We start from the raw sequence: 12,839 nt of genomic DNA on the forward strand, positions 1-12,839 counted from the left end.
TATAGACAAGAGAGAATGAAGATTGAATTTGGGCTATGGAGAGAAGATGGAGGAGGGCAACTGATATGGCAGCGAGGGGTAAGGAGGGAGACGGCATCCATGTGGAAGGCACAAGGCCACAGATCCTGCTGGGAAGCCGCTCTTCTGTGACCACATGTTTTCTCTGGGTTTCAGAAACTTCTTTTGCTGCTTTGGGCTTAGGGGATGGAATGGCTTCCCTCTCTTACCTGTTCCTGGGGGCTTCACCATCCCTTCCAGCTCTCCTAACACTGTCAACATCTTTGTATAATGTCTCCTCATTGAACTCTCCATCCATTGAGAGGGCCATTCAGCTCCTGCCTGTGTTCAGGCCTCATGTCACCAGGCTGGCTGTCAGCTTCTATGGGACAGAGATCAAGTTTTGCTCACCTTTGAATTTGCATAGCATTGAACATGAAGTCTGTGGAAAACTCTACAGGGATGGTGAAGGCAGGAAAGGATGAAGGGAGGCAGTGGGTGGAAAGAAGGGTCAGGAAAGGAGAAAGGGCAAAACGGAAAATACATGGACCGGGGAAGGATGGTGGAAACGTGATATAAAACAGCAATGGAGATGGAACTCATTTCTCTAGAATTGGGCTCTATCAGGGTAAAAGCAAAACAACCAGGAAGAACTGAGGCCCAAGCTGCCATCTCATGGGAGTCTACACAGAAGAATCTTTCTTATTAGCTGTCCCATTGAACTCCACATTCTGCAAAATGCCTTTCCTGCCACCTGTAGTGACCCCAAAATGTGGAGGAGGCAACTTGAACTTCTTCGAACTTCAAGGCCCAGGAAGAGGCTCCACTGGGAAGAGCCTACTCAGTGCTGCACAGGCTCCAGCCCCAGCAAGTCCTCTAACTACATTCATATACTCCTACTGTATGCAGAGTATTATGAGACTTAGGGATGGGAAGACAGGCGAGTCTCTCCCTATTTGTCTTATCTTCTGTCTTTAGCATTAGGGATTTTCATGTGCTGTTTACTGCTCTATTCCCAGCACTTGTAGGAGGTCCTCTGCAAATCATTTTAGAATGAATAAATGGCTGAAATGCTAGACATTCCCTCACATCCAGAGAGCAGGCTATATTGAGTTTTCTTGGTTCTTCAAGGTGCCAGTTCCGAGACATTTCCTAAACTACTCAATGGCCAATCTGGCCCAGTTTCTAGCCCTGTTTTGCCTTCAGCATGATTTGTGAACCACATTTATCTTCTGCTATTGAGTTTGCTTTCAGTTTCATGATTAATACAGAAAAAGCAGGAAACTATCTTTTGCTGTTTACCTCAACGAAAGAGCACTGAGTCTATACCCAGAGAAAAAAATATGAAACTGTAAGACCTTCCTCAATATGTATTTTTGTTGGGCTTCATTTTTCCTAATGTTCATGGGACTCCAGAGACCAGCACTTTCCAGAAGGAGACACGGGACAGGCACTTCATGTACCACAGCTCCAAAGCGGCTTGAGGAGAGGAGCTATGCTTTTGGCCCTGGTGGAGCTAGAGCATTCCAAATGTGTGGTTCCATTTTATGAAGAGACAGACTGATGTTAGTTAGGAAATTGGTTTATTTTCTCCAGAGGTTATATTGAAATGTTTTCTGGCAAGTCACTTAGTGATAATGAAAATGGTAAAAATAAATGTGCATTAGTCTATTTTATTTGAGATGGGATCAAAGATTTCTCCAACGTGCTGGACACACCATGGGCTTACCAGCAAAAAGAGAAAATGAGTAAATAGGAATCTGATGCAAATTCCCAAACAGTATGTATGATCTGAGTTCCAGGAAGAGAATTTCCAATCCCTTGAATTCTGTTGCGTACCATTATTTGTGGAGGTTGCCAAGCTAGGAAAAATAAAATACAAAGCACCCACATCGAACTCGAACACACCCTTACATAATCATTTTTATTCCACTGGCTTGTAAAGCATCCTCACAGGACCCGGAGACCCACATTTCTAAGGACAATGCTTGACATTGATGGATTGTTTTCTAAAATATTTTCCAAGCTACCTGGTTAAATGTTCTCACCACAAATCTGGCTCAAAATCTAGCCAGTCCTTCTGAGTCACCCCGATGACTATTCCCATCTGCACCCTGTACTCTGCTCAGCTGCTATGACTACAGTTGGACCTTCTAATCCAGACTTTTGAGTTGACATGATGTTCCTTCTACCCATTCTGTGGACTCTAGATAGTGCCTCTACAACTTTTAAGAGTAGAGCCTCTGTGGTATTTCTAGCCCCAAATCTCAGAGAATTCTGCACCCACCAGGGGCACAATGAGGGCAGCTGGAGGGTCTGTGGTGGTTGTCCCTGGGCAGCCCAGCTTGCCAGGACTGGGATACTGAGCATTACTGAGTTGGCTTCTTCCAGAGTGGGTTTCAGCATTCAGAAGGGAACTAGGACACTGAGGGGGGTGCACAATTTCAGGGAAATCTCTGCCATCCATCCACAAAGAAGCTATGGAAATACAACGAAAGAGGGAAGTACTTATGAAGAACCTAGCCAAGAATTAGACCTACCATCCATTTATGTAGTCGACATTCTATGTATTAAGCCACAGTAGCGCATAGGGTTCTGAGGCAGAAGGCCCGGACCAAGCTCTCACATCTGGTAGATGAACGTGGGCAAATCATTTAACTTCTCTAAACCACAGATTCATCATCTCCGAAAGGGGGAAAACATCTTCATGGCCCACTGCCATGAAACAGGGTCAGAATGAGGACCATTAAATACTGAATCTGCAAATTCTTTGCTCTCACCAGAGTTCTGGCTGTGCGAGGCAAACACATATCACGAGGGACTTCCCTCAAAAACTTCTGATTCGGTGGATAAGAAATGGACTGAGCATCTACGTCTAACACGGTGGTTCTCAATCCTGGTTGAACATGAGAGTTCTGTAGGAAGCTTGTGCAAAATGCAGATACCACAGGTCCATTCCAGACTAGTTAAATCAGAATTTCTGGGACAGAGACATGAGGTATTTTTAAAAAAGCTCCCCTGGGTATTCTAATGTATAGACAGGTGGATAATCAACAGTCTAGTAAGGTCCATGCCTCTGGGGGTGATTAAAATTTCAAGCCGTTAAAAGTCTCAACCACCTTCTTCTTAACTATCAGAGGCATGGAGCTCCCTTGCTTCACCTACAGCAAGTGCTAAGGGAGTGAGAAATGGCATCTCTGGTGGCCAGATAGACACACGTTAGCCTTTCCAGGTGGGTAAGAATCTCTCCTGTTTTTGCTAGCTTCCGAAGGAGAGAGCATTGTCTCTGTCTCTTCTGTAATTAATCAGCCTCAGGATGAGGCACCCATCCTTTAGAGGCACGTGAATCCCTCATACCTCAGTGTAATGACAGGAACAACAGGAAACCGCCCATCCTGCATGAGGATCTAAACATGAAGATGAAGCTAAGGACAGTATTAACATGAGAGTGAAACTGTAAGAGCCCATTGCCTTACCTTTTGGTGTCTTTGATTTGGAATAGACACAAACAGTGAAGTGTATCAGCTCTGAAAACCATCTCAATTTCAAGTATCCTGGAGTCCAAAGTGTCGAGTGCAAACTTAAAGACAGAAGATGGGCCCAGCCTATTGTCTCTGATACTGACCAAAAAGACTTGTTTGCAGACAGCAGTGTTTTCTTTTGCAGAAAGCCCGACGTGGGGCTCAATCCCAGGACCCTGGGATCATGACCTGAGCCAAAGGTAGAGGCTTTAAACCACTGAGCCACCCAGGTGCCCCGCAGACAGCAATGTTTTCTTAAAAAAAAAAAAAAAAACCCAACAAAACAATCACCCCTCCCCCGCAAAACAGCACAGGAAAAATGGTAAACCTAGGTCAAATTGATTGTCAAGTTTTCTCTTTAGCTACAAATATCAAATATTGAGATTTCTGCCTCCCACAAACCATTCTGTGTGTCGAAATCCTCTTTATTTCATTTATCTTGTAAACTTTGCCAGATACTTCTATAGGGGAAAATGTGAAACTTCACCAGGAGTGTAAAAGAAGGAAAGTGATAATAAGCTCCCATACTGGGGAGCACTTTCTGGGAATCTGGGGGGCTGGCTGAGTTGGGGGGGGCTGTAGCCTGACTGGGAAAAGCAAGGATCTCGTGAGTGAGCGGACTGGGTGGACACCTGGCTGTGTGTCTTCTCACTGAAACTTGTTTTGCTAAGTAACTGTGACATCAGCAGGAAATGGGAAGCTCCCAACCATGACCTGCTGGGACCATGTGATCTTGGAGCCTCTCACCCAGCTTCCCTGTAACATCTTTCAATCTCTGAAACCATTTTTGAACAGTCTTATTTTTCCCTTCATCGTTACTGCATTAAATAACCATGTAGGAGAAAGATCTTAATCTTGGCATCTCAGTTCTGTGAGACTTTATTTATATCCCCAGACCAGTTCCCATTTCTTACATTTCAAGAAGTAAGATAAGAAACATCTGATCTTTTGCAAAGCAGGGCAAGTATCCCATTTGGTTGTTAAAGAGCTGGTTTAAAAGGTTCCTCCAAACGCATTTTCAACGAAATATTTCTAAATGAAAACAGGTGATTTCTATTTTTCAGAAAACAAAAAAGAGAAATAAAAACCATTATGTTTAGAAAGAAAATATTATGAAGGATGCCTAGGCGGCCTAGTCGGTTAAGTGAACGACTCTTGGTTTCTGCTCAGGTCGTGATCTCAGGGCCGTGAGATCAAGCCCCTTGTCGGGTTCCATGTTCATCAGGCAGTCTGCTTCAGATTCCCTCCCTCTGCCCCTCCCCTGATCCCTTGAGTGTGTACTCTCTCTTTCTAATAAATAACTAAATCTTAAAAAAAAAAAAAAAGAAACAAAACATGAGAAATCCTTAATTTCATAAGACTCCAAAACTCACCTCATTATTTGGAATACCTTTTTAAAATGTTATAAGGTGCTCACAGAGTAAACTATACTACTTCCTGAAGAATCATCTTGATGAGATGGGGAATCTGAAGGGACTTCATCTTAGAAAGGCTCCGTTTCTGTGGGTTTTCTGCTAGGCCCGAGAAAAACCCAGAGAAGCCATGGTCCTACCTCAAGGGGTTAGCAAGAAAATTAATCTTTCTCTGAATTTTGTCCTAGGTCCCAAACACTTGATAACATGTCAGAAGAACCAGATCCTGAGCACGTTTCAGGACATTGGCTTCAAAAAAACCCTCTGCCGATGCTGGCATCAATACTCCCTCTCTTCAGTGATCTACAAAATAACCTATTATTCACCTGTCATTCACCGTTGATGAACCCTACTCTAGATTCCAGAAAGAACAGGTATCCTGGACCCCTTTCCAATAGAATCCTGTAATCCCAAGTGACAAAGAGACTCATTCTCCTTTCCTTTCCCAGGCTCCCAGGCACTCTGTATGCCATACTCTTTCTGTTATTCACAATATTCAATAAACTCTGCTTTTGCTTTCTCCACTCCAGTTTGATTTCTTTTCTGCACAAAGCCAAGGACCCTTTTGGCTGGTCCTGCGGGACCCACTGTGGGTCCTTGGACTCAGCCTGATTGCATCATTGAGGTCTATCACTTTTGGCTTTTGCTGTTCTTATTTAAAGTCTATTTAAATTATTACTTTATGACCCACATTTCTTCATTTTTGATCACTGCTCTATAATTCTTATTCATTTAGAAGCTCCTAAAATGATCGTTCCTAGCATCTAAGTACACAAGAAGATACATACTGTGTTGCTTCTCCTTGCTTATTTTCTTCCCTCCTTCTCCTGAGTAAATCCATCAAGAATGAGTCAGAGCTAACTGACTATAGTTGAGTTCTGCCTTAAAATTAATGCCAAGATTTTGAAAACTCTCTGAAACGCTGCTTTTAGAACAAATAATTTGATTTTTAAATTTCTTAGGTGTAAATTGATTTTCCCTACAAAGCAACATTAGACAAATCCAAATTAAATAAATTTACCCTAATTATATGATTATTTCTGAGGGAATCATTGTTGCTGTTTTGTATTATTTTAGATTATCCTCAATAATGCCATTTTGTCATTTCCCTGTGTTCATACAGTCAGACTTGGGATTCAGTACTGGATGTTTTCATTTGGAACTCTAACTGATAGTACTAGAACAGTGTATCTATATATATCTATACATATAAAATCATTCAGAAGGCACTGAATGAATCTTTGTTGACTAAATAGTTAACCTTGTTTGCTACTTTCAAGCCTGTTCATATCTTTTCTCACCCTTCTTCACACTCACCTCATGAGGTAGGTGGTGCAAGAATGACCATCTCCATTCTCGAGGATGAGGAATCCATGCCCCACAGAGGCAGAAAATCATCTCCAGCACTTCTAGTAACTCACCAGGGCCTTTATGCCTTCCATCACCCTCCTCTACATCACTGGGCAATCTGTCCCCACCCTTTGCCTCGCAGAGGAAATTCTCTGGAGACATTTTTGGTTGTCACAGCAAAGTGAGTATGAGCTACATCTAGAGATTAGATGTAGATTAGATTAGATTAGCACAGGAATGCCGCTAAACCCCCTACAGTACGCAGGATAACCCCTTGTAATGAAGAATGATCTGGTCCAAATACAGTAGTATTGCTGTTGAGAAAGCGTTCTTAACATGTGCCTGAAGTAGTTCCAGTGGTTCCCAAAGGTCACGCTACCTGAGGAGCTAAGTAAGTGCAGCTGTGCTCAGCTGGAGGGCTGGCTGGTTGGAAATGCCAAGAAGCCAGTGACAGCCGAAGATCTGCCTCTTTCCTGGAGGCTGAACATAAGAAGTAGCATGGAGGACATTAGGAGAAGGAAGAGAGAAATGAAGTGGGGTAGGCGGGATCGGAGGTGGAGGCAAACCATGAGAGACTGTGGACTCTGAGAAAGAGAGTTTCAAACTGGAGGCGGGTGGGCAGATAGGTGAGCCTGGTGATGATATTAAGGAGGGCACAGATTGCAGGGAGCACTGGATGTTATATGTAAACAATGAATCATGGAACACTACGTCAAAACTAATGATGTACTGTATGGTGACTAACAGAACATAATAAAGATAAATAAATAAATAAGTAATAAAAAAGAAAGTCACCTGAACTATTAATGTATGGAGATCATTTAACTTCCATTTTAAAAGTTTTTTTCTCTTTCATTACAAAATCATGCATGCTCCATGCATACATCTCCTGTTACTGACCATCTTTGCCGCCCAGGATCAGACCCTACAGCACAACGAAGTCAGATTTACTGGTTAACTGTGGTAAAGGAGGCAGTTGGGAATCACTGCAGCAGGGTTGTTCTTTGAAGGATTGTTCCAGGCGGAAGCTTGGGTCGGGTGATTTGATGGCACCTGTTTTTGCTCTGCATTGGGTGCTGTCAGGAAGTGGGAGAATGGAAAGTGATTGCAAACCTTAATCGTTTTTATCTAGGAGGTGGAAGAAGAGTGGGCTAATGCTATAATTGGCAGAGAGGCTGACACTCCGTGTCTGGCGGGTTGTGGTTTGCACAGTGATTTTGTTTTTGTCTGTGTTTCGATGTGTTTACAGAACAGTCTCATGTTTGCCTTATAGTATCACAGTCCCAGATTAAGGTGTGAAATTGTTTAGGCTCCTCAGGAGAATGCCGTGGTTCAGTTATTAAAGCCAGCATAGCTCCCAGCTGATAGCTATCAGGGGCTACTTTTTTCTTCTTCACTTAAAACGTATGAGGAAAAAAAAAAGAAAAAAAGAAAACAAGCAAACAAATAAACCAGAAATATCTATAATCACACTGTTCTGAGATAAGCAAATTAAAATTTTTGTTGTAGATTTTTTCAGGATTTTTCCCAGGCATGTCACTATCATCAAAATAATAGTAACATTTGTCAAACAAGGTTTTATGATGTAATTTTTCATTGAGGTATCAAGAAGCTTTTTCTCATGTCTACAAATATTTTCTGAGAGCATGATTTTTTTATTGACTGAAAAATTTTCATGAAATTAATGGCCTATAATTTATAGAATTCCATGTTGGTAAACATATGCATTATTTGAAAATTTTTACTGTCATAAATAACACTGGGACAGATACCCTTTATGATAGCTGATAATTTCCTTGGAATAAATTTCTTAAAGCATGATTCTTGGATCAAAGAGTGGCTATAATTTCAAGGACTGATAATGTTGATATAATTATGTATTAGGATAGTGGCCTCTGTCTGCCAATTGAGAGAATATCCTAAGAGCTGGGTTAAGGTGATTATCATGGAGGTCCTTCACAAGTGTTTATCTTTTTTTTTTTTAAGATTTTATTTATTTGACAGAAATCACAAGTAAGCAGAGAGGCAGGCAGAGAGAGAGGAGAAAGCAGGCTCCCCGCGGAGCAGAGAGCCCGACGTGGGGCTCGATCCCAGGACCCTGGGATCATGACCTGAGCCGAAGGCAGAGGCTTTAACCCACTGAGCCACCCAGGCGCCCCACAAGTGTTTATCTTTTAATTCAGAGTCCAGCAAAGGACAAATGACAATAAAGACAAAATTATATGAGGAAATCTGATTTGTAACTTAATGAGGTACTTTAGGAGAAAGATAATTTTTACCATGTGAGAGGTAACTGCAATTTTTAGCTTCTTACAGAAAAATAAGCCTTATAAATCAGGATAGAAAATCCCTGATATGTCTTCTGTCCCTACCCACGAAACGGCAAGTTAGCTCTTTTCCTGTCTCTGTGACAGAGGAGAGGGTGCCTTTGATTCAAAGGAGAGTGGAGTAGGGGACTTGATCCATCAGAAGTAGTAAGTGTACATGTTGGATGAGGTTGAAGACTGGGAAACTGAATGGGAGGGTGGGGGTTTGGATTTTCCTTTTTAATTCCTGTTACTTTATGTTGGTGAGTTGTATTGGATAGTATCTTCAGTACAAAATTGAATACCTAGTGGCAATTAAAAGCATCTTGTTCCTTATTTAATGGAACTGGATTTACAGTTTTACAACTGAGAATACTGTCAGATGCAAGGGTTCGACAGAAATCCTCTTTCCAGGTTAAAGGCATTTCCTTTTTTTTAAAGATTTTTTTAAAAGATTTTATTTATTCATTTAACAACAGAGATCACAAGTAGGCAGAGAAGCAGGCAGAGAGAGAGGAGGAAGCAAGCTCCCCACTGAACAGAGAGCCAGACATGGACTGATCCCAGGACCCCAGGACCAGGATCCGAGACGAAGACAGAGGCCTCAACCCATGGAGTGACCCAGGTACTCCTATCGATTTTTTTTTCATCACACCTTTTTCCATTCATTTGTTAAAGCCATGTAAGAAATTAGTAGATTGCCTAATACTCAACCATTTTTATATCCTTGAACTAAACTCTACTTGGTCATGATGAAACTGCTAAATTCAGTTGACTAATTTTTGCACCTGTATTTGTAAATAAAGTTAGGCTATAATTGTGTTGTCCTTTCTCATTTTAGGACCAACTAGTCTTTGGGAAATATTGGGTAGCTTTCTTTCGTTTTCATTTCTTTGAAATAGATTTATAAAATACATATTTATCCTTTCCTGCAGATTTGTTAGAACTTACTTCTGGGACAATTTCCTCCCACCTTCCCAACCCACTGACACTCCCACTAATGAGATAATTGATTATTTAATCAATTTTTTCAATGGTTACTGATTTTATCAGATTTTCTATTTCTTCTTGAGACAATTTTAGTAATAGATATTTTTATAGATATTGTCTAAGGTGTTTTTGTTGTTGTTGTTGTTATTTGTTTTTGTTTTTTGTCCAGGAGAGTTTATTTCTCAGGAGAAGACTCTTTTTTTTTTTTAATTAACATATAATGTATTATTTGCCCCAGGGGTACAGATCTGTGACTCATCAGGCTTACACATTTCACAGCACTCACCATAGCACATACCCTCCCCAATGTCCATAACCCAACCATCCTCTCCCTACCCCTCACCCCCTGGCAACCCTCAGTTTGTTTTGTGAGATATTGTCTGAGTTTTAAAAAATGAATTAGAATATAAATTGCATTTGATATTTTCTTATGAGTTTTAAAGTTTTCTACTGTTTCCATAGTTACATTTCCTCTCTCTTTTCCTGTTAATGGTTTTCGTGCATATTCACATTATTTTTTCTCACTGACCTTGCTAGAGATTTGTGTGTTTTATTGGATTTTTCTAAAAGACAGATTTTTATGTTCTTAATTCTGTTTTTTTTTGTATTTATTATTATTTGTTTTCATCTTTATTTTTTTCTTTCATCTACTTTCTATAGGCTTATTTTTATTTTCATTTTTCGATGTGCTTGGGTTTCATACATTCATTTTCAGTTTTTCTTATTTAAAAAATTTATACAAATGCCACTTTAGCTGCTTCCTCTAAATTTTTATGTGAACTAATTTCATTAGCATCTTGTTCTAAATAAATTACATTGTGATTCCTCTTTATTTCATGAGTAAGTTAAGATTTGGATTTTCAATTTCTTAACATGAAATTTTTTTAAATTATATTTTTATTTGATTTATAGTTTAATAATTTTCTGGTTAGAGAATATGGCCTATGTGATGCTGAATCTTTGAAATTTGTTAAGGTATCTTTGTAACCTAGATATCTTCAAATGCACCTATTAGCTCAAGCTTATTATTTTTCTTCAGATTTTAAGTTCTTGCTATTTTTTCTCAGCTTAATCTATTTTTTTTTAATCTTATTAAGATTTCTCAAAATCACCTGCCATGATTGTGGATTTTTCTTTTATAGTCGATTTCAGTGCCTCTATGTTCTGGGTAAACTCCTTAGTTCTATCTTATAATTCTCTAAAGCAGTCTTCAGCCATTTCTTTTTTATTTTTATTTTTATTTTTTTTTAAAGACTTTATTTATTTATTTGACAGACAGAGATCACAAGCAGACAAAGAGGAAGGCAGAGAGAGAGAGGGGAGGAAGCAGGCTCCCTGCTGAGCAGAGAGCCTGACGTGGGGCTCGATCCCAGGACCCTGGGATCATGACCTGAGCCGAAGGCAGCGGCTTAACACACTGAGCCACCCAGGTGCCCCTTCAGCCATTTCTTATCTAGCATAAAAGCAGTCTACTACATTTTATTTCATCTATATGTCTTTTTATTTCTAAGATTTCTCCATTTATTTATGTTTGTTGTTGATTTATTTTTTACTTCTTGTCTGAGTTTTGAAACATCTTTCATATTTTATCAGACTATTCTACAAAGTTAGCTTCATCTGGGATAAATTCATATCCTAGTCACTGATTTCTCTTCGTTAGCTTCATTTTACTGCAAACATTTTGAGTCGCAGTCATTCTATAGGAGCCAATTTTATGTTAACTACCCAATCCTTGTTTTCCACCTTCCTAGTAGGCCCATTTTTCGATTCACTCATCTGTTTGCATTTATGATCAATTTTTGGTCAATGCAGATGTTTCATTTTTTTTCAACCAACTCTGTTTTTATGGCTCTCTGCTTATATACTTTATCTGTTGTAGCTCTGTTTTTTGATCTAGAGGGTGTATATTTGTGCATATGATTGGACTTGAATTTACTGTGCCATCCCCACCCGACTCCTCTCCCACAGACCCTCCCAAGACCTTTCTTACCAGGCTGTCACTCTCCAAGCAGTCAGTGAATAGTCATTATCACTTAGCAAACCATTCTTCATTTCTGTTCAGTAACAAATGCTACAAATATGCATATTTGTACAAATATGCAAATATGCAAAAACATAAAAAACCATCCCCAATCTCAAAAGATTTACATCTAATCAGAGACAAATTACAGTAGTACAAAGGGTAATGAGGATTAATTGAAACAACAAATCTCCTAGAATATAATAGGTATTCAGTATTTAATTCTCACATTTTTTCTTTATCCCTGAATCCCAGATAAGGAAGCAAGCAAAATAATAAAAGTATCTCAGACTTTTGATTAGCTCAGCTTTGCCTATTCATTTAAGGACCATGGAAAAATAATTTTAATTCTCAAAGCCTCAACATTTTTCTCTCTAAAATGAAATCTATATTACAATCTGTAGTTATAAATTTGAACAAAGGGGCCTTGTTTCTCCTCTCATGAAGCTTTCAGTTACTAGAAAAGACGGGTTTTGAGTAAGTAGCTCAGAGTGCTCTGAGGTATGGTGGAGGAATGAAGATGGAGCACAACCTAACTTGTGCGACCAGTCTGGTCAGGCTAGAGTCATGGAGGGAATAGCATTGCAGGTGAGACCTGGAGAAGGAGTTTATTTAGACTAAAGGAGTTGGCAGGTAGAAGAAACAGCATGGGTCAATCCTCTGGGACAGAAAGAGGTAGACTGTATGAAGACCCAAAAGAAACCCAGTGTGTCTGCAGGACAGAGCATGCGGGTGGAGCATGAGGTCCCCCCAGCCCCAAGGCTCTGCTCTTATGTTTGTTACTGTGTGTGTGTGTGTGTGTGTGTGTGCATGCGACCCTAAATATAACAGAGACAATGAAAATCCTTAAGCAGGTGAATGTTGTGAATGTCATGCTCATATCTCTGAGTCCAATCTGGGTTGATGAGGTGGAAAGGAGACCTTGGAGAGGAAAGTGGAAGATCAGTTGGGAGGGCTTTACAGTAACCAGGGAAGAGATGACTATGGCCGAGGCCAGAGCCAGTGTAATAAATAGAATGATTTGAAAGAGATGGGGCCAAGTCAACCAGACTTGATGTTGTGTGGAAACAGGAGTTGAGGGAAAGAATGCAGGTAAAATCTCCCTGCCATGCATCCATTTCTACCAGGTGTCCTCAGCATTCAGTGCTTGCTGCTGCTCAGGATTATGTCCTCTTACGTAAGAAACTTATATTCTTAGCTTCATGCACATAAGGAGAAATATAAGAGGGGGTCAATTAGTAGG

Source organism: Neovison vison, chromosome 11 (assembly GCF_020171115.1).
Source record: "Neovison vison isolate M4711 chromosome 11, ASM_NN_V1, whole genome shotgun sequence".
NCBI classification, from domain to species: domain Eukaryota; kingdom Metazoa; phylum Chordata; class Mammalia; order Carnivora; family Mustelidae; genus Neogale; species Neogale vison.